Source organism: Nycticebus coucang, chromosome 1 (genome assembly GCF_027406575.1).
Source record: "Nycticebus coucang isolate mNycCou1 chromosome 1, mNycCou1.pri, whole genome shotgun sequence".
Taxonomy (NCBI): domain Eukaryota; kingdom Metazoa; phylum Chordata; class Mammalia; order Primates; family Lorisidae; genus Nycticebus; species Nycticebus coucang.
Genome location: NC_069780.1, coordinates 189,448,648 through 189,474,173, shown reverse-complemented (window position 1 = coordinate 189,474,173; position 25,526 = coordinate 189,448,648).

Below are 25,526 nucleotides of genomic sequence, written 5' to 3'. Positions count from 1 at the left end.
CCTATTCACTTGTCAAAGGAGAGTCAGGTCCCTTCCAACTTCTGTCTTTATGCACAATGCCGTAATGAATACGGTTTACAAAAATCTCTTTCCACCTCTGCTTTCAGTTCTTTTGGATATAGACCCAGAAGTAGAGTTTTGGATCACATGGTAATTATTTTCTTCATTTTTTAAATAAATTTTTAAGATTTATATGAGGGTATAAACCATTAGGTTGCATTGTTTGCATTTGGTAGGTAAAGTCCAAATTGTAGTTGAGCCCCTCACCTGAGTGTCTGCCATACACGGGTGCATTGTACCTGTCAGGAGAGAGCCTACCTGGCCCCAGGGTCTTACCCACACATATCTGCTCTATTTGTACTGAACACAGAGGAGATTTTAGTGCTTCCTGTTTTTTTTTTTGAACAACGTTGTCTCATACAGGAGTACCTTCCTGTGCGGCAGCTACCAAATCTTCAAGACTCAGTTCAAGCGTCTCCTTCTCTGCGAACATAAAGCCGTCTTGGTTTTTCAGGTTTCTCAGGAAAAACTGAACATTGTCTGTGTTGTGCATCCACCACCTGCCATTGCATCCTTCAGATATAAGTGTGTGTGTGCCTACAGCATGTGCAGCCGTTCTCACAAGGAGATCAGACGTCCCACGTCCTTCCATTCATGGCCCCTCATGCCGGCTCAGTGACTGTCTCCTGGCACCTTCATATGTTGCTTTTCTGTATTGTTGCCAAGGAAAAAGCAATATAAGTCATCTACTTCCAGAATAAATTCAAAATAAAAATAAAGCTCTGAAATAAAATCTATGCAATGGAGTGCAGACAAGATTGTGTTTTCATTCCTTACTGAAGCAATATATCCAGCCAGATCTTACAGAGTAATTTTCAATAGCCAGGTAAATAAGAAAGGTAAATGATTCATGTTTGGTTCAGAAGTGAAGCTGTTTATGATAATGTTTTTCTATTACCCTTCATTGTTCAAAGCAGGATGCCAAAACACATGTATAATTTATCTCTGTGGCTGACTTGGAGTACATCTACAACATATTGCTTTGGAGAATAATAAAAAAAATAAGTGCGTGAGTGATCCTGACATTTTCACTTTTGTGATCTCATACACATTTCATAAGGTAAAATATTATTTTTTAATTTAAAAAAAACCAGGGAGGTATAATTTTGGACCAATATATAAAAATATACCAGAAATGACAAACAGGCATTTTTAGCCATATAGATAAGAAAAATGGAAGTAATAAAGAATCACAAAAGTTTTGAATTTTATTAAGTAAACATGATAAAAGGCTAAAATTTTTATTCTGTAACCTCCTGGCAAAAGAAAACTAGGTGACTAGGGGTTGTTTTATTTTTTATAAAACTCTTCAAGTTTTTCTATTAATTTAGCGGGTGACTACTGACCCTAGGAGGCCCAAATGGAAGTCCCAGCAGAGGATCTGTCTGCTTGGGCACCCTCAGGCCGCCTGGCCTGGGGATCAGAGTGCAGCCACAGCTTCAATGGCACAACCTCCATGTGAAAGTTTAAGTGTTTTTATTACTTACAGATCCTCAAACCAGGCAGGGCAACCAGAGAGGGACAGAAAACAGCTGTCCTCCATCCAAGGTCATGTGGCAACAGCAGCCACACACACCTGGGAGAAGGTTTCTCCTACTAAAGAGTCATCTGGAATGAGTGTCCTAATTGTGCAGGATTATTTTCTACTGGGTATTCCAAAACAGCTCCGGTGAAAAAGGCAGTTCAGCAAGTTGGTGCGTGGCTGAGGTTACAACCAGGCTCCACTGGGAGAATCTTTGGCTTGGGCAGCAAAACCAGCTATGGTTTTTCCAGGCCTCCTAAGGAAGGTGGTAAACACTGGATTTATTGTATGTTGTTAAGTAACATATGGGTTTTCCTTGCTGAGCTAAATATTAGTAAATGTAGGTAAATAAGGAAGGGCTGAAAAATATCATTGAGTTGAAAAAGCAAGCATCAGAAAGAGAGTTTCACATTTTACTAACAGAGTAAAAGTTGACTGTAGTTGATGTTCCAGAAATGTTACAGTTACAATGGAGATTTAGAAAAAATAGGATTTCTATTCCTAGGATTTACCCATTCTTTTCACTATTCAAAGACCACCTGTGTTCTGATTTTGGTCTGTGAATTAATGCTAGCAAGGCACCTTACCCCCCGGACCCTTAGGAAGCCCTGGACTAAGGTTTCCCAACATGCTGTTTCTCCTGCAGTGCCTTGATGTCTCGTCTCAGTGTCCCTTCCTGTGTTGCTGAACAGCCCTCCGATGGCTATTCTGTCCTATTTTTTCTCATTTTCTTCAATTAAACAAGCCAGGACATGTCTGGACAGTCTTGGTGTGTGTTTGTAGATGGTTCCTGTGCTTATGTCTGGGACATGGTAAATTTCTAGACCCTCTTCTCCAAACCACAGTGGGACAGACAGGTGGGTGCTTGTCATTCCCATCTCGCTTCCAATTTTTTCTTATACATCAATAGTAGTAGTTATTACATTTAATGGGTGTTAATAAATGCTTTTTAATTTTGTTTTAAAATAACTGTTTTAAATTCCTATTTCCAGAGATTAACAAAAGAAAAAAAAAACTTCAGCTGAGAGTGGTTAGTCTGCATTGATATCTGATCATGAAGTGTCTGTGTTTCAGAATTGAGATTTAAACTTTTGTTGCTGTTTGATTGATAAGCAGGTTCACTTTACAAAAATTGTAAGATATTGTTTGCCTACAGTTGGACTGATAATACTGACGTTTAAATTGGCAGCATCCTCTGACTACAGATGGCTTCTTCATGGGCCAATTTTTCAGCTCTTGGCCAGAGGTAACCTGTTTGGCAAATCATGCTTCCACTGCCCCCAGGTACTCTTTTATTCTAACTTCCAGTAAATAAACATCATTCATCATTTTTCTAATATCGAGTAATATTTTTTCATTATATTAAGTATCACTTTTATTTTTCAAGCTATATATCATTCTTTTTGCCTTGAATGAGAATATTTATTATATTTTTTTTCCTGTTTCCAAATTAGCAAGTTATAAAATACAACGAGAACAACCATTTCTAACAGAGTCTTTTGAACATCTTTTGATGACATGGCTGCGCCATGCAGAGATTTTCGTTGTGTGGAATAATTTTGCAGTGAATTGAGAGTGTTTTTAACAGGATCATTATGGAAAGGCCAACAGGATTTTGAAATTTGTGTGAGTGCTCTTTGGCTCAAGTTTTTTTAATTTTTCATCCAATTTTTTTAAATTTCGAGACTGATACATGCTCAATCAGTACATTCTAATCAAACACAATGAATAAAATAAAGTTCAGGTTTGAAAGCTAAAGTGAAGGAAAGTGACCTTTAATCTCATTATAATTAATATAAGAAAATAGTCTGCACATACATTCAATGTCCTTTTCTATAACATTTTAAACTATTTTGAAAAGCTTTACCTTTGGGAATATAAATTTTCCAAATTCTCCGTAAACTGCAGGATCACCTAAGTTTAGATATTATTGACATAGATCGCACACATATCCTTATAATGGGCCATAGGGTTATTTGAAACAAATTTAGATTTTAAAAAATTTTTCTTTACTTATTGATTTTTTTATTTCAGATTAATATAAGGGTACATACAGAAACATAGGAATTTTGCATTTTTTGTATTTATGTGGATGGATTTGAAAATTTACATTTAGCTGAAGAACGCCATAGAGCATTCTATGTACATGGTTTGAGTTTTGTTTACGGCTTTCTATATGCATAGACATTAAAAGTATATCATGCAATTAAAAAATACATTTGCAATTACTCCATTTGCCTGAGCTTAAAGATCATAGATCCAGAAATGTCTGCAGATAATTAAAATGAAAACTGGCAATTTTGAGGGCATTAAGTATGATTTAAACAAAGTATGCTATCTGCTTTAAAAGTTTTGTTTTGTTTTGTTTCATGGAACAGATGGACACTTGTTAACAAGTCCACAGCATCACTGAGCCGCAGACCTTTGGGCCTCTCCAGGCGGCTGTGCAGGTGCTGCAGTGGGCAGTTGAGGTGGGCATATTGCCAAAAGCAGCCCCTCCAGGCAAAATCCACAGAATAAAGGATGAAAAGCAAATAACAGCTCTTATTAAGCTCTTTTAGAGGAATGTTAAACAGTTCTAAATTCATAACCGACGCCCAGTTCTACCTGTGGAGTTGGGGCTGGTTCTGAAGTATAGAACTTCATTTGAATTTATAATAAAGGTAAAAAAAAAAAAAAAAAACACGGCAGAAAACGTTCATGATCCTATTGGGAAGTGGTTGAGAAGAATGGTTAAAACACTGGCTTTCTATCTTGCCATAGCACAGCCTCACTGTGTGGCTTAGGATAAATTATTTAACTTCTCTGAACACCGAAAGGTGCTGACGCAATCTTCCTGACAGGGTTGTTGTGAGGTTAAATGTCATGATACGTGTGAGAAAGAATCAGCTATTCACTGGACATAGTCGATGTTCAGTAAATGTTTGCTCATATTATGAGCCAAAGAAAGTACATGTAACACCTGTTTCACACTGGTTATATTGCATGCTACATCTTGGGGACATTTGTTTCAGTAACTTTCATAAATAGATTTATGAACTATTATATAAATAAAAGTCATTTCTTTGATACCTAAGCTCTCCAAAAGCATTAAAAAATGTAAGCATCTAGGGGGGTGCCTGTGGCTCAGTGAGTAGGGCACAAGCCCCATAAACTGGGGGTGACATGTTTGAATCCGGCCCCAGACAAACTGCAACAAAAAATAGCCGGGCATTGTGGTGGGTGCCTGTAGTCCCAGCTACTCGGGAGGCTGAGGCAAGAGAATCACCTAAGCCCAAGAGCTGGAGGTTGCTGTGAGCTGTGGTGCCACTGTGCTCTACTGAGGGCACCAAAGTGAGACTGTCTCTAAAAAAAATTAAAAAAAAAAAAAGTAAGCATCTGGAACATGGCTTCGAGTATGTAGAAAATATAAGCAAAAGTGACAATTTGGAATTGGTTTAGTGTTCTGGGGAGAAAGTTATCTTTAAGGCATTGGCTTTACATTGTTATGTTAGTTCAGCAACTTCTTAATTTTTTTTTTTAGATTTTAAAAAATTTTTAATCTATTTTATTTTTTATTGAAATATTTTTAGAGTGTACAAGTGCAGTTTTGTTACATGGACATTATTGTATAGCGCCGAGGTCTGGGCTTTGCATGTCCTCATTACCTGCATAGCGCACACTGTACCCAACAGGTCTGCAGCCCCCACCCTCCAGGCAGTGGACTGCCTCCCCCGTACCCCTACCCCCATCCCCGCCACCATGAGATTCGTGAACTTTAGGAACCAAGACACAGCAGGAGGCGAGCAGCCAGGGAATCAGCAAAGCCGCTTGGTCTCTGTTGACAGCCACCAGCCCCTCCCCACTGCTGCATCAGTGCCTGAGCTCTCCTACCCCCCCCCACACACACACACACACACTCCCCCAGCCTCCACACACTCCATGGAAAACATTGTCTTCCATGAAACCAGTCCCTGGTCCTGGAATGGTTGGGGGCCACTGCAGTAGGGAATTTCTCATCCCTCCCCTGCCTCCCAGCCTCGGAGTCTTCAGTGACTGCTATTCACCCCTGGAGACCACGCACAGCCATAACTTAGCCTCCACTTGACAAAGCGGGGGTATTTGTTTTTCCATTCCCGAGTTACTTCACTTCAGAGAAACCAATTAAAGCAATAAGCCAGAAAGGAAGGGTTAAGCTTTAATCAGTTACTGCAGTGGGAAACAGTAGTCCCACACGTAGGAATGAAGGGGGGGCGACTGGGAATGCAAGCACCCCAAAGGGTGTTACTGGCTGGAGGGGCTGAGTCCTGCCCCGGAACGCCCCAGGCAGGATGCAGGCTTTGGCTATGCCCCAAGACTGGTGTAGGGAGGACAGCTTCCCCCTGGGGCCTGCTGGGTAGATCCTTTGTAGTTGCCTTGGGTCAGGGCTCTAGAATCATAAGAGGTTTTGAACCAAGAGCCAGACTCCTCCTATGAAGGGGCCACAGTTCTTGCACCTTGAATGTGGAATGTTCCTCTGACGCACTATCTGCTTTTCTAAATCTACCTTAGTTTCTCATCTTGTTCTTGTGGACCAAGGTGATTCTGCAGAAAGAAGGTGACCACAACCAATATGATGCTGCCCTGTGGTAGAGATGCTGGGGCAAAATCCCCCAGAGTCGCAGTAACTGGCTGAGAAGCCATGACTTTTATCAGAGTCTCAGGCACCGGCCACAGGCAGCCAGCTAGATCCCTGCTAGAGAGTGGAAAATTTAAGGATCGTAGAACTTATCATGTGGCGGTGACAAGCCAGAGAAATGAGTTATTTGATCCACCCATTCTTTCCCATTGAAATCCAGCAAAGACCTAAAATATCCTACAAGCTACTTGCTTGATTCTTTTAGGTGAACGGAGTATGCTATCATTTCAAAATGCTGGAAGCAAAGCCATGGCTGGCCTCAAATAAGAATAACAAGCACACGATTGTGTTCAATTATTTTGACACTGTTGAAGGGGTACATAAAATAAATTTGAATTCTCATTAACATTGCAGTAATAAAATAAAATTCGAACCAGGAGAAGGTGTCTGAGTATACATCTGCCTTCATAAACAATTCAAAGAGATCGGAAATTTCATAAAAAATGAAGAGTAAAGCTCCAAACTTCTCATTATGTACACTTGCTAACTAGAAATTTTGCTTTGTTAAAAGAAACAAAATGACATACGGGGTTTATCGAGGTACAAATAAAAATGCAGAGATGTAGAATAAAAAAGGAATCACTGAAGGGAATGCTCAGAGAGGAGAAACGCGCGGTGCTATCTCTTTGTAGCCTGTATTCATTTCAACCTTTTCAAAGTAAATTTTAAGCTTCCATAGATGGTGGGAGAAATTAACAAATATATGCCCATACACAAACGTTAAGATTTAATTAAGCCTGTCTCTACATTACTTTTCTTCCACTGGACAATTAATACAAAATCCACAATACCATCGTCACATCTATCTTCAAACCTGATTTTCGTTTCTTGTAATTTTTTTGTGTACTTTCTAGTTTAGATATAATGACTTTCCCAAGATCGTGTATACATATTGGCATGGTGATTAGAGTAAAATCAACTGTAGGGGTTATTTGGTAAATAATAAATGGGTTGGAACCAATCAGAGGAAAATATCTTAACAATAAGACTAGACTGGAACAGAGGAATGACGCTAGAATTTGACCTTACAAGTAGTTAGAGAAGAACTAGCCCTCCACGCCCCCAGAGCAATGAGTTCTTGGAGATGAACATTGAGAACAGAGGTATATTTATAAATTTTAACATTGGATGCTAATCATTTTGTGGGAAAATTAGTTTCTCTCTACATAGAAAGTCCCTATTCCCTCAGAAAATGTTACTTTTAAAATTTTCTTTTAAGAAATTACTTTTCACTCTTGTATTCATATCTTCCTTATCCAATATCTTTAAAGTTTTAAAGTTAATTACCCTGCCCCCTCAACATAGAACTTTGTTGCTCTCTCACCATTAATTGCCATTAATATTATCCTGTGCACAAAGCAATATTAAACAATATTAGGATCATTAAAAAAATAAACTTATAAAACAAATTTCAAAAACACTGTAAATATAGAAGAGTTGAGGAATGTGTTTGCATAAAGGTCACAAATTTTGAAAATAATCATTAATTATAATCTCTAATAATTTCTCTGTATTAACTCACTTGCTGTGGCTAACTTCATGGGGGAAAATCAGATGTTTATTGTTCAAAAAATCTAAGTAAAAATTTAGAACTATTTGTAGTAAGTTGATGTAGAAAAGTGAAAGTCTCAAAATATTGGCATATTCTGCTTTGCTGTGTTTTTGCTTTAACTCCCACTCTTATTTCAGTACAACTTGTACTAATTCCCTTCAATCTGTCATGGTTTGCCAGCCATTCTCTATGAAGCCAGGGTCCCGGCAGCCCATTTCTATGACTTCGTGATTGACTCATTTAAAATTATAAATATCAGTGGGTGGTAGTGAATCAGAAAAATATTTGTCAACCTTCCAACATGTGCAAATTATTATGAACTCCTCAAAAAAGAATAAGAAATCTCCCCGGCCCCCATTCACATATAAATGATGGTGGTAGTAATAGACAGCAATGATATAATTCCAATTTAGTTAAGGCAGTTTAACAAACATGTTCTTCAAAGGGTCGGATAGTAAACATATTTAGACTACAGCGGCCATACATAGGTGTTTTGCAACTACTTGGCTGTGCCATCATAGTATGAACTCAGCTATGGACAGTGAGATGGAGAAGGGTTGGCTGGATCTGGCCCACTCTCGAGAGTTTGCCGATCCCTGGTCTAACGCAAGTATACAGATAATAATTTAATATATCCTGTAGTCAAATGTGGTAAAAGAAAAACCAAGAGGATTCCCATCAAAATGCTTTCAGAAGGCTTCTTTGAAAATGCAATGTCACAATTAATGCTCTGGAGAAACTTGGATAACTTGTTAGGAAATGACAAAAGGACAGTTAGTTCATATAGGAAGTTTCTCTTGTTTACCAAATACTATTTGAGCCTCCAGGGAGTCAGATTATCCTGTAATGAGCAAATCTTTTTTTTTTTTTTTTTTTGAGTTGATAAAAAAATGCAAAGCATGAGAAAGGGGCCAATGGAGTTTCTCTATCAACAAGAAGGCCAACCTAGTAGAGGCTTGGTGAAGCTGATACTGAAAGTTGAATAAGTTAATTTGTTAAGAATAGGATAAAAGCAAAGGTCATTTTTCATTAGTTTCTGCAATGACTGTGAACTTTTTTCCAGAACCAATGACCCTGTGAGTTCAAACTTTGGTAATTTATTTTTTAACTTTGTAAGAGCTGATGTTTTACATAACAGATCAATAATATGCTAAAAACCCATATGGTACTTACATTTAGGTACATGTGATGAATTGTCATACTGACGATCATATGCTGGGCTTTAAACAACCTCAAAGATCTGGAATACATTTAGAAGAATTTATAAACTCTCACTTATTGTTATGTTTTACATTTATCTTTTGGTATAGTGGGCATATCACCTTATGTAGAAGTTTAGTATATACAGATATGCAGAGAAACATCATAAAGATTATCAATGCTTAACTGTTTCCATCTGTTGTTTTTTTTTTAACTCTATGACAATAGAGTTAGCACTGCTCTGCAACCAAAATCTTCCTTTTCTCTCACTGGTAATGGCAATTTCTTTTTTTCTTTTTAATTTCATTAATGTAATTAATATGAGGGTACAAATGTTTAGGTTACACAGTATTTATTTTGAAGGTGAAGTTCAAGTTACACCTGAGCCTTTCCCCCAGAGGGACGCCATATGCCTTTACATTGTGTTGGTGATGGCAATTTCTAAGTTCTACTTCCCTTTTTGTGACAACAATTATGACTTTTTGCGTAGACATTTGCCCAAAGGGATTCATTCTTTCCTTTTTGTCAGTGCTGCGATGATTTATTGAACACACGTGGACATATAAACTCTTGGTTTTCCTCCCAGTTGTTGAAATTGATGCATGAACACTTGAAATTATCTTCCGAAAAAATTTAATAGTATAATATCCTTGATACTTTCAAGGGCATTTTTCCTACTAAAAGATGAAGTATGCCAATAGACACACTAGCCTTTTTGAGGTACAGATACACCTAGATCCTTCTGGAAAGAGAATTAACATCTCCTATCAATAGTAACTTCTTTTGGGACTAAGAAGAGATTCAAGTTGATTCAAGTTAATTTATTTTACTTGAAACACTTTATTTATTTATTTATTTATTTATTTATTCATTTGTTTTAAGACAGAGTCTCATTCAATTGTCCTGGGTTTGCGTGCCATGGTGTCATAGCTCACAGCAAACTTGGGCTCAAGTGATCCTCCCGCCTCAGCCTCCTAAGTAGCTGGGACTACAGGCACCTGCCCTACTGCCTGCCTAGTTTTTCTATTTTTAGTAGAGAGGGGGTCTTGCTCTTACTCAGGCTGGTCTTGAACGCTTGAGCTCAGGCAGTCCACCCATCTCAGCCTCCCAGGGTGCTGAAATTACAAGTGTGAGCCACTGTGCGTAGATACCATTTTAAATTATACAATGTTTTGTTGATAAAATGATCTGTAGAAGTAACATTACTAATGATTAATTTTCAAAAATAACTTACAGTTTCATACTTCTTTTTACTCATTATTGCAGTAACTAAAAATAAGTGACAACATCTGTATGTCAAATACAAAGCTATTTCCCCCTTGCAGAATTGCTCCAGTAAAGTCACGCAGACACGGGGAGTGTCAGCTCAGTCTAGTAATGAAAAAAAAAATTGTCAGAATAAATCAGCTTTAAGAATAGGAACATACACCCTATTACATTTCATTCCCCTCACTGTTTTATTTTCTCCTGTACCTAACACATTGAGAAAGGAAATTATTTTCACATTCATGTTATTCAAATAATTTATGACATCTAAATATGGATGCCTTTTAGATAAGTTCCCTACCGATACTAAAACTGTCATAATTACCACCATTTCTCATAGCATATTCTATTAAAACTGTTATAACACATGATCAAAAGCAATCAGTGGAGTAATTTTAAACTATTGAGTGAGGTCTGGCAAATGGGTCTTGGCTGATGACTCTTGGCAAGGTTAAAGCAGGTCAGATTCACGGTGGCCTTTCTGGTGTCATATTCTGAATTTAAACTTTCCTTATCAGACATTCTTCTACAACACATTAAAAGCAACTCTGAAAAGGCAAGAAATATGTGAACATCATACATGAGATTAAAATGGGCTGAGAGAGCAAGGTAAAGTTCTGATAAACTATCAGCCTTTCAATTGCACTATTTTTCTATGAAAAAGAAGGAATAGTTCATTCAAACTCTGTTTTTAAGCAAAGTTGCCAAAATACAGAGTTTCAATTTTTCTCTGGAAGATTTGTGAGGACATTTTTGGCATTTTATTTTTTCACTTCCCTCTTTTCAATTTCAATAAGATAAATTAAAAGCTTATTATGTGTCTACTATAAAAACAAACCCCAAAACCATGTGATCTCCTGGGCTACCCAACATTAAAGGAAGCAGCGGAGCAGACTGACACTATCTGTAGGATTTTCTTTAGTTTTCTGAATTTACTGAAGGGTTTTTAGACTTCTCAATCCTGGAAGGGGTGCCCAGGAAGGAGATACCTGAGTTCGTCACTGTCCTTATCTGCCTGTGCAAGTGAGTAAATGCCCTCATTCGCTGAGCGAGTGAGAAGCAGGGGTGCTGATGGCCAGGCAGGTCTCCAATTCCTGAATGCTACCCTCTTGTGCTCATGACAACTTGGAGAAGCTATAGAGAGCGGTAGACCCACAGGGAAGAGACCCCATAAAGAAATACTCATTGTACCACTAAGCCAACTCCCCATACCCTCAGGCCATCCTCTGGGAAACTGGACCAGACCTCCTGGATAGCACATGTGGCCAGGATGAGGCAGGCTCAGGGCCGGCTGAGCTGCTTCCTTCATACCCTGCCCCCGGAGGTTGGCCCCCAGGCAGGGGATCTCACCAGTCACAGGAAAGGAGCCCAGGGGTGGAGAGGCCAGCAGGAGAGCAGAGACGCCGGGTCTGCCCTTTCCCAGGAAATGACCTCTGCTCACTCCATTCCTGCAAAGCCCTTGTGTCTGGAAAAAAATCTACATTTCATCACTGTAGGCTCAGGAAGGTCATGCTCTGATTGGGTATCATCTTGGAAAGCAAATAAGAAGTATGGCATGCCACAGGCACAGGAAGGGAAGTGGGGGTCTGAATGCCACCCCCTCTACATGGCGAGACCAGGTTCCTCTCCACACAGCTGGAGACACACAAAACCATGGAATGAAATCAGGAGATGTGGTCTGGGAGCAATTACCTGGGAGAAATCAGGAGTGCTGATTCCTAATCGAACTTGGAGTGAGAAAAATGTACAAAGTTTCCTTTACACTTTTGACTTTGCCAGAAGGGTTTTGCTTAGAATGCCCTATTAATTTGGAGTCTACCCCAAGACTGAGTCATCTGGGGTAAATAAATAAACTACGTGTACAGAATAACGGTTAGAAACACTTCTCACTGGTGATTCCTTTTCACTGCTGGGAGACAAATTTTCTAATAGAAAATAGAGTTAATGGGATACTCAGCTCATCTTGGTAATATTAATTCTCTTGAATGAGCTGAGGGGAAGGAAGTTAACCAGGCCTATTATCCCAGTTTTGTCTCATCATTAGTCCTCAATCCCCTGCCCCAGGTGCTGCTTGGTTTTTGTTTTGTTTTGTTTTGTTTTTTTGTCGCCATCTGGTTGCTTTCCCTTGACTGATACTGTCACTCACGCTACTGAACACAGTAGGTAGAACAGGAGGATGGCGTTAAAGGTGGGCAGCTCATTAAACTGGAATGGGACTTCATGTTAATCATCCGGCTCACGGTCATCCCTCTTGCCACTCTCTGTCCACTGGCCTCCCCAGACTTGACGGGCGGCCTCTATTCCAGCCCTGCTAGACTCCTGGAGCTGCAACCTCCCTTCTCCCTCAGCCTCACCAGGCCCTTACCTTTGCCCAACCTTGAAAACGGTGAGGGGTGTTGGTATCTTCATGGGCAAGGTTTCCCACGGATGCAAGGTCTGATCAGTTGTGTTGCTTAAGACATGCTGGCTGACCAAACTCCCAGTTGCCCTGACTTATAATACTGCTGAGAAGATGAAATGAGTCAGTCTCTGCAAAGGACTTAATCCATATTTCCACTTAGCCGGCCTTAAGTTCCCCTCCACAAACTCCAACTCACCAAATTGTGTTTTCACCTTTGCTGGGCACACTTAACTTCTTCATCCTTCAAGTTCATGTTCCATCTCTCTATCTCTGTCTTTCTTCCAAAGTCCAGTCCCAGGAATTAGTCTCTAATACCCGTGACATTCTCTGGGGATGGTGGCTCATTAAGCCTAGATCTGAGCCTTTTCCTAGCCAGGCAGCTCTAGGCTCAGGTGGCGCTCATCTGACTGCAGGAGCAGCAGCCTTCCCCCCTCTCTCCCGTGCTGCTTCTGAGGCTCTCCACACCGTGATGAGAGCACGTTCAGTTCTCTTGCCTTATTAAAAAATCTGTCTGCAGAAGGCATCAGAAACCCGCTTTGTCTCGGAGGTGAATGTTGCTTAAGAGACAAGATGGAATATGGTCTAGTAAATAATTCATACCTAGGCATTAATACCAGGTTAGAGTTCAGGAAAGATCAGCAACATAAACCTTAGTATAACCACTTCTGTGATTGACAACTCATCAGAATTGCATTTTTATAGGGATGTAAGATGTGCTGAATCATACCTGATTATACGTAGAGGGCCTGTGTCCTACATTGCTTTTCATAGCATTTTTCTTTCTATTAGAATCTCGTCTTATTTTCATGTTTTTTTTTTCCCTACTAATTCAGTGGAAGTCAGCCACTAGGAATGAACTCACAATACAGAAATATGTCCAAGTCTCAAAAATATTTTCTATAATTTACCGAATATATGTATGCTGAGAATACTGTCAAACAGCTGCTAAATTAGCTATCTTTGAAAATTAACTAAAAACAGTTCTGTACAGAAGCAAATGACTTGTTTCGTAATATGTCTCTCAGATTAATAGTCATTGTCCATACAGGAAGTTGAAATTAACTATCTTTGAAAAATCTCAGAGAAATAGTCTAAGCAGTTTCTAACAGCAAAATAATGTTCTTTGGTAATTTTCCTGCTTTATGTAAATCTTGTTCAATATCCTAAGAGGGTACAACACCCTAAGAGTTAGACAACGTGCAGCAGCCCTCCTAGGCGGTGAAGGCGTGCTTAGACTGGGGCGGCTGGCTGGCAGGGCTGGTTGTTGGTTATAATTTTCAGTGGAGTTGTGGAAGGACCTTGGGGAATCTATTAGGTTGGATTCCTGACACAGTTCCAGTCGTTAAAATCACATAATTTAAATGATCATTTTCTTTCTGTATGTGACTATGAATCTGAATATTATACTTTATGGCTTATATGAGATCTTACATTTAAACTTTTGAGAATACAAAAATGTGATCGTAAGTATGTGGATTTCACTGTATAGAATGCATTTAACCGTGACAGGAGAAAGAAGTGTGCATTACTGTTATTAACCCCAAATAGAATTAATTTTCTTTTTGCGCATTTTCCTCCAATTTGTTCTTCTGTTTGCGTACTGTAAAGCATCACAATAAAGAGACAGTTTCGCCTTCTCTTTTCCATGGGTATTAACCACGGGACCAGGTTTTCCAGTAGGAACAGTTCTGTACAGAAGCAAATGACTTGTTTCATAATATGCCTCTCAGATTAATAGTTAGTCATTGTCCACACAGGAAGTTGAAATTAACAGTATTAACACAGCAGATAGCATCCTGGGATGAAGGATGGCATATAGCTGAGTCAATGAAGATACTCAAATTACAAAGTAAAATGCTGTGGGGATAACTTTAACAACTAATGACCTTCATAACTAATAAATTTAATAGTTTAAATTATACCATTTTCCTAAATTACACTATTACCACCTGGCACTGAGAATCTGCAACTGCTTACAACAGTGTTTCTGTCGTGACACTGGCAGCCTTCAGGCCCTGACCTTCCCCTTGTCCTGTCTGTGCAGTTGTTACACAGGGCGTAGAAGGTCCCCCAGATGATGCAGCAATTTGTCTCTGGAATCCAGGAAATTTGGCTACCATCTTGTGTTTCACTTTTTTTCACTGAAATGTGATGCTGAACAGTTGATTTTCTTAGACCATACTTCTCTGTAACTTCATAGTAACTTTGCTTTTATTAACAGCTATGCTTTTTCATACTTTTTGAACACCTTAAATCATTTGAAGAGCTTTTCCTGATAGTATCAATTAGTCACATTTTCTTAAAGTGATAACGGAGCTTAGAAGACTCTCCCTTTATTATTCATTTAGCCATAAGATAGTAAAATCTAGACATGCCAAGGACAAAACAAAACTTAGCAACCTGGACATTCTTGGAGATCTCCCAGAGGCAGAGTAGTGCTGATATCTTTGCCATGAGTGATGTTGACAAAGGTCCGAAGAGGGCAGAGGAAACCCTTCCACCAGTCCACACACTTGCCAAGTACTCTGTCACGGGAACACAGTGCTGCACAAGCATTCACGACCAGGAGATGCTGGACAGTGGGCAGAGGTCTCCGCTTGCTCTCCCATGGTATATGCAGGTTTACTCTAAAACAGACAGGCTCCAACTCTCTTTGGCTCTACACTAAGCAGATTTCCTTGCCTGCAAAAATTCCTTTTACATAGCACTGTTTATTTCTGGAGACCCTCATCTCGGCCCAGTCGTCCAGCTTGCCCAGGGTGCTTTTCCCTTCTGTCCGTCTTGTCTATGTCAACCAAGTCTGCTCACCCTGTATCCTATTGGATCCTGAAGTGCATTACTGACATCTGAAATCACATGTTCTTTTCTCTCAATTCTAGTGAATAAAATGAACACACGGAGACAGTACCCATCCTTTGTTTGGTGTATATGTTGTGAATATTTATCCAGTTTGTCGTTAGCTGTATTTGTGTTTATCTGTTGTTGCATTTTTAAAAAAGCATGTGGTTGTATCCATCTGTGTTTTTTACAATGCTGCTTTTGACTTATAAAAAATGCTTCTCTTCACCTGCGTTCCTATAAATGTCTTGAGAATAGTTCTGATGCAGTTAAATTATTTGGAAACTCTTTGATCCTTTTGGTTCTTGCTTTTAAGATGTGAAGGCAGGGACAAGAGCCTTACCGGGTCCAGAGCTAATCCACACCCTGAGGGGAAAGACCCCTCTAGATATTCCATCCAACCACCGCCGAGGGGTGGAGTTTTCTGGTCTGGCTATTGGGGAGGACACTCTTTCCTCCCTCACATGAGTGCCAAGGACATAGATCCCTCTCAGAATTTCATGGGGTTCTTTTCTGAGCCTTGGTTTTTCCTTTACGTGCATGTGCTAATCCGTGCCTGCTGAATATGGGAGGGGAATCCTCTGAAAATCTCCTAATATCTCTCCCTTTACCTGCTTCATCTCCCTCACAGGCCGCCCTTGGCTGCCAGTCCTCACACCATGGCCTGAAGACACTTCCCAAGCAGGAAGCTGGGGAAACCTCACTGTTCACCTCATTTTTTCTTGTTTCTAATGAATTACATCCTTCGTTTCTCAACATCTCAATGTCTGCTACATATATCTTGATTTTTCATATTTAGTCTAAGTTTTTTGGTTCTTTTGGGCAGGAGTATAAAGGTATTCTACGTTTCTCTATCTTGGCCAGGAGTTGAATTCCAGCATCATACTGTTTTAATTACCATTTCTTTCTATTATATGTTTAACATCAATAGTTGTGGTTTAAGCTCATCCTTCGTTTTGAAAATATTTCACCTATTCTTACACAGTTCTCTTTCATAAGGTCTATGAAACCTATATATAAAAATAATCCTTCCACATGTTTATTAATGTCTATTAAGACCATGGGGTAATTTCTGGGAAAATGCCTTTAATAATATAGAGATTTTATTGTACAAGCATAGGATTTATTTTTATTATTCAAATCTTGTACATGTCCCTCGGTATCACTTAAAAAAATTATTCCTATCTATTGTACACATATCTTGCAAAGATTATTCCTAGATATGTTATCTATTTTTCTTGGTCCTAAAAATAAAATATGATATTTTATATATTTATAATTTCTATTTAGAAAAGATTTTTTCAGCTTAATTTTATATTCAAGTAGTAAGGTGTCCTCTATTATTTATTTGAAGTGATTTCACTTTTTTGTTTAGGTACTCAGTTCTATCCGTCATAGATAGTCACTCAGTCCTTCAAAAAATCCTAACTTATTTGTCATTTCTCCAACATTTAAGTTTTGTTGTCTTGTGCCAACCACTATTTTTATAGATCAGTTGCATTTTATTTCTACCTTTTCCTTTTTGCCATGCGAATTAGAAAATTGAGATTTGAGAAAATTTCTCTGAGAATTCATCTATCGTCTACTTCTTTTCTACTTCAAAAAAGAGTCATAAGACTTTACAAGATACATTTTTTTAAATTAAATTGTTCAAGAAAGAGATTTCACATAAGGATTAAGACAGCATAGTGCTTTATTTTATAAATATTCAAAAATAAAGGAGTTAGCAACAGAAGTGTGATAAGCGGATTGCCTGTGGTTAAGAATTTCAATCATGGGTGGGGCCTTGGTGTGTGCCACACCTTCTGGGGGCAAGACATGATTGCAAGAGGGACTTTACCTAACAATTGCAATCAGTGTAACTGGCTTATTGCACCCTCAATGAATCCCCAACAATAAAAAAAAAAAAAGGGAAAAAAAAAAGAAATATGCAAAAATAAACTATGTAACCAAAATGTGTATACCCCCCAGAATGTGTGTAATATTCTGAAATTAAAAAAACAAACACTAAAAGAAAAAAAAAAAGAATTTCAATCACATATGGATGAATTAACTATCTTGGCTTAGCATAAATCATTTGCATTAAATATGTGGCTTGGAGAAATATTCAAATTAGAGTAAATACTACCTAATGCCTAAAAATGAAAAGGGACATGACCAAAAGAAAAAAAATATGATAAACTTTAGGAGGGCAAATATTTTCATTTGCTTTCAGAATTTTTATGAATTTCTTTAATATTGTGATATCTATTAATTAGATTAATGTAATGATAGTAACCAACACCTCTAAAATTTCAATAACTTCATACAAAGGTATTCATACTTCACAAGGACAAGGCAGGGCAACTGAGACTACTGTAAACAGTTTGAGAATACAATTTTAATCTAGGAAAGAGCATTCTGTATGACCTCTGAAAACAAGGAACGTGTCCCTGCCCTTTTGCGTGCTCCCCTCAGCTGTCTCAGGCAGTGGCACAGAGGTGGGGTGTGCCCAGTGGGGCCACCAGTCAGTGCCACTGAGGGAACCCACAGTGAACCCGTATTTTGTCCGCCTGCATCTGCTGTCTGGATAATGTCTGCTCTTCCTTCATCCAAACTGGATACTCTCACTTTGGCAAACTCTGACTTACAACTGGACAAGGAAAGGGATTCTCTACTTTCACAACACAGAGGAGTTCACAGAGGGATGGTGGCGGAGGTGATCTGACCGAAGACAGAGCTGCAAACTCAGCACACTGTGTCAAGTGACGACCCTGGTTAGTGAGGGGTGTAGGACTTATCCAGCACACAACTCCACCCCACCAGGCCCCGCTCAGCAAATGGCGGTCGGAAGGCTAGAGACCCTCACTCACGTCCCTCCTGCCCTGGACTGGACAGGCCTGCAGCACGTCCGCCCGCTTTCCATGACAGTCCCTGGCCCTGTGCTGAAGGCAGCAGTCACACTGCAGGACACTTGCAGAAAATCTACTTTATCTGAAAATTGATGAAGGATCTTATTTTCTATAGTTTGCTAGTAAAACACATATTTTAATACAAACAGCAAAAATCTGATATGCTTATTCCAAGTTTTATAAATACCTGCATTCTGTAACCTTACATAACCTTGTTTTAGCTAAGAAAGTCTTATTTATTTATTGTGAAAAAAAGTTAAAGGTTATTAGAACTTCTACCATGAACTTCTAGTAAGCAATGACAAAGTAACCTAGCTTTTTTTTTTTTTTCTTTTGCTTATTTGTTTCCCATGAAAAAAAATCTTCTATTTATTAAGTTCAGTCTGGAAGGAGATTTGAGGGAATTAAACTGGGGATAATGTATACTTTATTTCACCTGAAAAATCTCTAAACGAATGAACCAAATGACTGACTTAATGTAATATGCTTATTCTGTCTCTATATCATGTGTCATAATCAGATTTTTTTTATTTCAGATTAATATGAGGGTACTAATGATTGGGTTTCATTGTTTGCAAGCCCTTCACCCGGGGAGGGGGGGGTACCGTATACCTTTCCCTTGCACCTGTTAGGTGAGAGCTACCAATCCCCTTCCCTCCTCCTCTGCTTCACTCCCTCCTCCTTCCTCTCCACCGTCACCCCCACTTAAATCAATTTTTTTTATTTTAATGTTATTATTTTTTGTTGTTGTTGGGGATTCATTGAGGGTACAAGAAACCAGGTTACACTGACTGCATTTGCTAAGTAAAGTCCCTCTTGCAATGGTGTCTTGCCCCCAAAAGGTGGGGCACACACCAAGACCCCACCCCCCTCCCTCTTTCCCTCTCTCTGCTCTTCCTTCCCCACCCCTCCCTCCTTCTTTCTCTCTCTGCTCTCCCCTTCCCCCAGCCCCACTATGTCCTTAATTGTCCTCATATTAAAATTGAGTAAATAGGATTCATGCTTCTCCATTCTTGTGATGCTTTACTGAGAATAATGCGTTCCACTTCAGTCCAGACTAATACAAAGGCTGTAAAGTCTCCATTGTTTTTGTTTGTTTGTTTGTTTTGTTTTGTTTTTTTGTAGAGACAGAGTCTCACTTTACCGCCCTGGGTAGAGTGCCATGATGTCACAGAACTCACAGCAACCTCCTCCAGCTCCTGGGCTTCTGTGATTCTCCTGCCTCAGCCTCCCGAGAAGCTGGGACTACAGGCGCCCGCCACAATGCCCAGCTAATTTTTTGTTGCAGTTCAGCCGGGGCTGGGTTTGAACCCGCCACCCTCGGTATATGGGGCTGGCGCCCTACTCACTGAGCCACAGGTGCCACCATTGTTTTTAATGGCTGAATAGTATTCCATGGTGTACATATACCACAGCTTGTTAATCCATTCCTGGGTGGTGGGCATTTAGGCTGTTTCCACATAATTTAATTGTCTTTTTCTCTCTGTGGGCATGTAGTTGTTTCTCTATTGGTTTCATATGAGTATTATATACATTGGATACTTACTTTTCCATTCTTGTGGCATTTTGCTAAGGAGAAATCAGATATTTTTATTGCTTTCGACTAACAATATCTGCCACATTAAATTCTGTGAAAGAACAGAAGTGGAAATCACATCAAATGTGTCTCATCAGTTCTTTTCTTCTCAACTGAAAAGGCTAATATTTTTCTGTGCAAAAGTATCTTAACTATGCATTCACATCACACCAATTTATTTTGCTTCCTTTTTTGTTATTGAAATTCTAATGAAGTTCACACCATTAATAATTTCCTGCCACCTACCCTATATCTAGTTTGCAATGTTATGTGCGTTTTTACTGCCGAAAAACAGAAGTTGCAGAGATAGATAGACTGTTTCCCAAAGAGACATTGCTGTTCAAAGGTTTAGGAAAGGTTCCATGGCGCATCTTCGGGTCACCTAAGTTATTATGTAAATAGACGTAACCATTAGTAACTGCTGAATTGTGGCTTCTTCAGTGATTACCTTCAATTTGTTTGAAATTTGAGACCCATTATAGAAACACTGCATAATGCTAGACAGCAATTATAGCTCTGACAAAGATATTTTACAGATCATATATTTCCAAACAATTTTCTTGCTCTAAAATAAGCTTAGCACAAAAGGTCTCACCTTGCAGATGCTTGATCTAAAAATTTTAGGCAAAATGAATTTAAAAGTGAATTAAACATTAAGGTAAAGAAAAGGCACATTCCCACATAATCTAGGATTTAGAGTAGAATTATAATTTAATTTCTGTAAGGCGCCTCTCCGTACATGAGTTTCTCAAGCAGGTAATTGTACAATAAAATTGACAATACCAAACGAAAGTGGCGCATACAGAATCTATGAATAGTCAGGTCAGGGACAATAACAGCTTAGGGGAAATTGGGAAGCACTGGGTTCCTGCTGTCTTATGTTTTTATGTTTTTAAGGCAGTAACACACAGTAAGCTGACTTCCCCAAAAAGGGAGTGTACACGCATGCGGCATTTTAAAAGCATATGTATCCTGCAGCCTTTAATCTGCCTGGAATACTTTCCATCGCGACAGAACATCTCAGAGGCAGGTTTTTAGGAGACACTAATAATCTTGGCATCACTGCAACTGGGCCTAATCAACATTACAGTTTCATTCTAGCAGTGCTAGAGTTGCCACTAAACCAATATTGCATTATAAATTAATATATCGCATGAAGAACATTTAAAACACGCCATCAAGTCAACGTTGTTGTTTTAACCTATTGATAACATCAAACATTTTTGTCACTGGCAGATATGTTAATTTAGCATTAGAAAAGGTAAAATTCCCTGTTATAATATTTGAGTTATCTATGCTTTCCCTCAATTAACTACAAAGAAACAAATTATTATAGAAGATGCACATTAATTCTTGTCATATAACTTTTTCATAGACGACTACATTTTAAAGAGTAGACTACATATTAATAAGGAAAATGTGTACCTGTGCAGTTCGCATCAGGAATTGAGATATGTCCACCAAAGAACGAAGCTTATATGTGTGCAACTAGGTAAAATCATACAGAAAACAAAAATATTGTCTTAATGGCTGAATGAAAATTCATGTTAGTATACCCCAAATTATTGGCCTATATTTTATCTACATTCAATAATATTGAAAATATGAAAGTTTTTTCATTTTCATATTGTACTGAGAAATGGCAGGCTGACTTTCTTTTCTGTGACATTTTTAGATGGATGAAATAATATCTGAGCATTGATTATAGTTTTGTATTCCCTATAGTAATAAGGCAAACCAGTAAAGTTCCTTCCTCCAAGCCAATCAATTCAAATGACTGAAAGTCCACAGAGCGATGTAGACAGACGTGCGGGTTGAACGTCACCCTCTCAAATCAGTGTCACTTCCATGTGGGGTCTCAACTAACACTGAAGCAAAACGTCTGCAAATGGCTGAGCTGGTGCTTAATCCTGCCTTATGCATACATTTTTTGATGTATGTTTTTTTCAATTCCTCAAATATTTGTATGGCAATGTTTTTTTCCTTCATGATTTAAATGAAACGTCAAACTCCTTGTGGACACAGTGTAGGAGGGGTGCGTTTCAGCACGAGTTTAATCTGCAGAAACAAGGGGGAATTCAAATGCTGCTAATTGCATTAGTAGAATTTTGCTTAAAATTAAAAAAATTATATATTTATAAGAATTAACACTAGAGCAGGTGGCGCCTGTGGCTCAGTCGATAGGGCACCAGCCCCATATACTGAGGGTGGCGGGTTCTAAACCCGGCCCTAGCCAAATTGCAACCAAAAAATAGCTGGGCGTTGTGGCGGGTGCCTGTAGTCCCAGCTACTCGGAAGGCTGAGGCAAGAGAATCGCTTAAGCCCAGGAGCTGGAGGTTGCTGTGAGCTGGGTGAGGCCACGGCATTCTACCGAGGGCCACAAAGTGAGACTCTGCCTCTACAAAAAAAAAAAAAAAGAATTAACACTAGAAAAAATTTGTCTTAAATTCCAATGTTTTGCATTTTTCCATATTATTTATTTTATCACATATGTTTTGGCTAGTAACAAAGTCATACATTTAGGTAAGACAACATTTACTTTTTATATAAAAATGAGATATCTATGTTGACTTTGAACTGAGACACATTTCTGTAAGATATGCCAAGAAGACAGAGTGGAAAAAGAGAGGCAAGAGACATGGAGACATTGTGTTTTGGGGCAGCGCCTGTGGCTCAGTGGGTAGGTGCCAGCCCCATATACTGAGCGTGGCAGGTTCAAACCCGGCCCCGGCTAAACTGCAACAAAAAATACCTGGGCGTTGTGATGGGCACCTATAGTCCCAGCTACTTGGGAGGCTGAGGCAAGAGAATCGCCTAAACCCAGGAGTTGGAGGTTGCTGTGAGCTGTGACGTCACAGCACTCTACCATGCCATGAGACTCTGTCTTTAAAAAAAAAGAAGAAGAAAAAGGCATTATGTTTTGGTTTTCAATCACTCACAGAATAATGATCATTTCTGGTGCGTGTGATCATAATAATTATCGTTTCTCTCATGTGATAGATGCTGACTAAGCATAACTAATCTCTCAAACCCCTTCACGGCCTTGGAAAGGCCCAGGTGGCTAATTTGCCCTCTTCCCACTCTGTGAACAGATCCAGGTATATTTGTGGGGTGAGGACAACTTTAACACTTAATGCTAGCATTACCAGAAAGCTCGATCCATTATTTCTGTAATTCATCACTCTTGCTGAGAAGTTAGTTGCTAATCTTATAGTTCTATCATCTAGTTACTTTAAAAACTTGTTTTTTGCTTTGACTTTCAATAGTTTGACTACAATCCTCCCAGATTTTGTTTTCATTGTGTTTATCCTCCTGTAAGTTAATAATTTACTTCATCATGACTTTTATTTTTACTTTGGATTCATTATTCGTCTTTAATTTTTAAATTAGATAGATGAATAGTTGACATTTTTAGCATATCTTGAACATATCTTTTGTTTTTTTATATCTTCCCACTGTTTCATCTGCCTTTGATTACATTTGACCATTTCCCATTTACCTAACTTCCTGTTCAACCATCCCAATTTCTGTTGCAATTTGTTAAACCTATCCACTTAGTTTATAATTGCAGATATTGTATTTTTCACCCTCCAAACGTTCTTTTGATTCTTCCATAAATTTTGTATTCTCTATGTTTTCTCTAGCTGGTATTTTTTTTCCTTTGTTTCCTTAAAGATATAAATAATGGTTTTATAGGTCATTGTCACCAACACCAACGTCTGGACCATCTACAAATGTGGTTCTTTTAACTGTTTTTTTTTTCCTTGTCTATTTAATATATAAATCTTCCTATTCTCATGTCACACATTTTTTGACTTTTGTTTTATGCTGTTCATTGTATGGAAAATATCTGTAAGGAATACAGCTGATTCCATCCTTCAACAGGAAAGGCTTCTTGGAAAGGAGGTTGAAGGACTGATAACCTCAGTCCAATCCGGATGTGGAGCTAAGCTGAGTTTAGTAACAACTCAACTTTTATTCTGATTTTTCTATTCTTCTCAAATAGGACTTACCAGGATTTTGGTAGTGAGCTGAAGGAGGAGGGTATCCATTTCCTTAGCTCTAAATATGACATTAAATTTCAGTTTTATTCTTCGTAGGTCGCCATTTTAACTCTGGGTTACACAGTTTGCCAATGTCATAGGGAAGAGACCAGATGTATGTTTGAAGAATTCAATTCCTCCTCTAAGGGTGGAGCCATCTCTCCTTAACAAACTCACCTAGTTATTAAGATACAGTGTAATCTACTTGATATTACGAACATCATGAGATCCAGTGATTGAAGATTCCAAACTTTCTGGATTGGGTTATAGAATAAATAAGCTATGATTTCATAAAACATAATCTAAAGAGTGAAAAAGGACTAGATGGAATAATTGTTTTCTATGTATTGAATTTGCAATACTTATAAAACATCCGAGTGATCATGTTCCAAAAGGAAACTGAAACTGACTCTGAAACTCAAGGCAGTGATGTGGGCTGAACCATATGACAATCATCAGTAAACCATTAGATAAAATGTTAAGATGAGCATGGCTGCCCCAGGAGGATATGTAGGAAGAATGAGATTATGTCAGAATATAATTCTGGGGATTACAATGTACAGTGAGATGGAAAAGAATGATCAATGAAAGAAAATGACCTGGGAAATGTCCTAGTCGGGTGGCTTCAGTTCCCCCATCAATAAAACTCATTTGATTTTTTTTTTTTTTTTTTTTTTAGTTTTTTGGCCGCGGCTGGTTTTGAACCCACCACCTCTGGTATATGGGGCCGGCGCCCTACTCCTTGAGCCACAGGCACCGCCCCATTTGATTTTTTTTTAAAGTCAGAGGAGAAAATTAATTCATTTAAGTAATAGGAACATCTACAAATCAGGCTTATTTATACCCAGATGCCTCAGCAAGTCCCTAGAGTACACTAACATTGTCTTTGTTCTGGATATATCTTACCTCTGTGTCACATCTCAGCCAGACTCCTTCCTTGAGTGACTATGAGTAGCTTTAAGGGTACATTTTCTTAATTTTAAATCCAAATGGAAAAGCGATTTTATTTTTAAAGTAGCGCCAAGAAAATTGTAGGATTTACTCTTGTATCATCTTTGAATCAAACACCAAACACCAGGATTCAAAGCTTTTGTTGGCTTGGTCTGGGCCACACACCCAAGCCTAGAGCCAGAGGTGGACACCACAGTGACATGCAGGAGGCCTGAATCTTCAGGGAAAATGCGAGTTATTCTGAAGAATTGGCAACAGGAAGCACACGTATGCATGTACAATACAACAACAAAAGGATGTGCGTAAAAACTTTCAAAGAATGAGTTATCAGCAGTGGTGAATTTTACAGAAAAAAAGAGTCACAAAAACAGAACTGACAGGTGTTAGTGGGTCACTATCTTCCCAGAGATTGTTATATTTTAAGAAAACTAAGAAGACTAATTTTCTCTTCCAACACCTGTATTAAATAACAGGTTTTTAATAGCAAATTAACTTTTATTCTTATAATATCTAATTAGATTATTATTCTAACTCATCGGAATATATTATTTTTGCAAAGCAACTTGGGT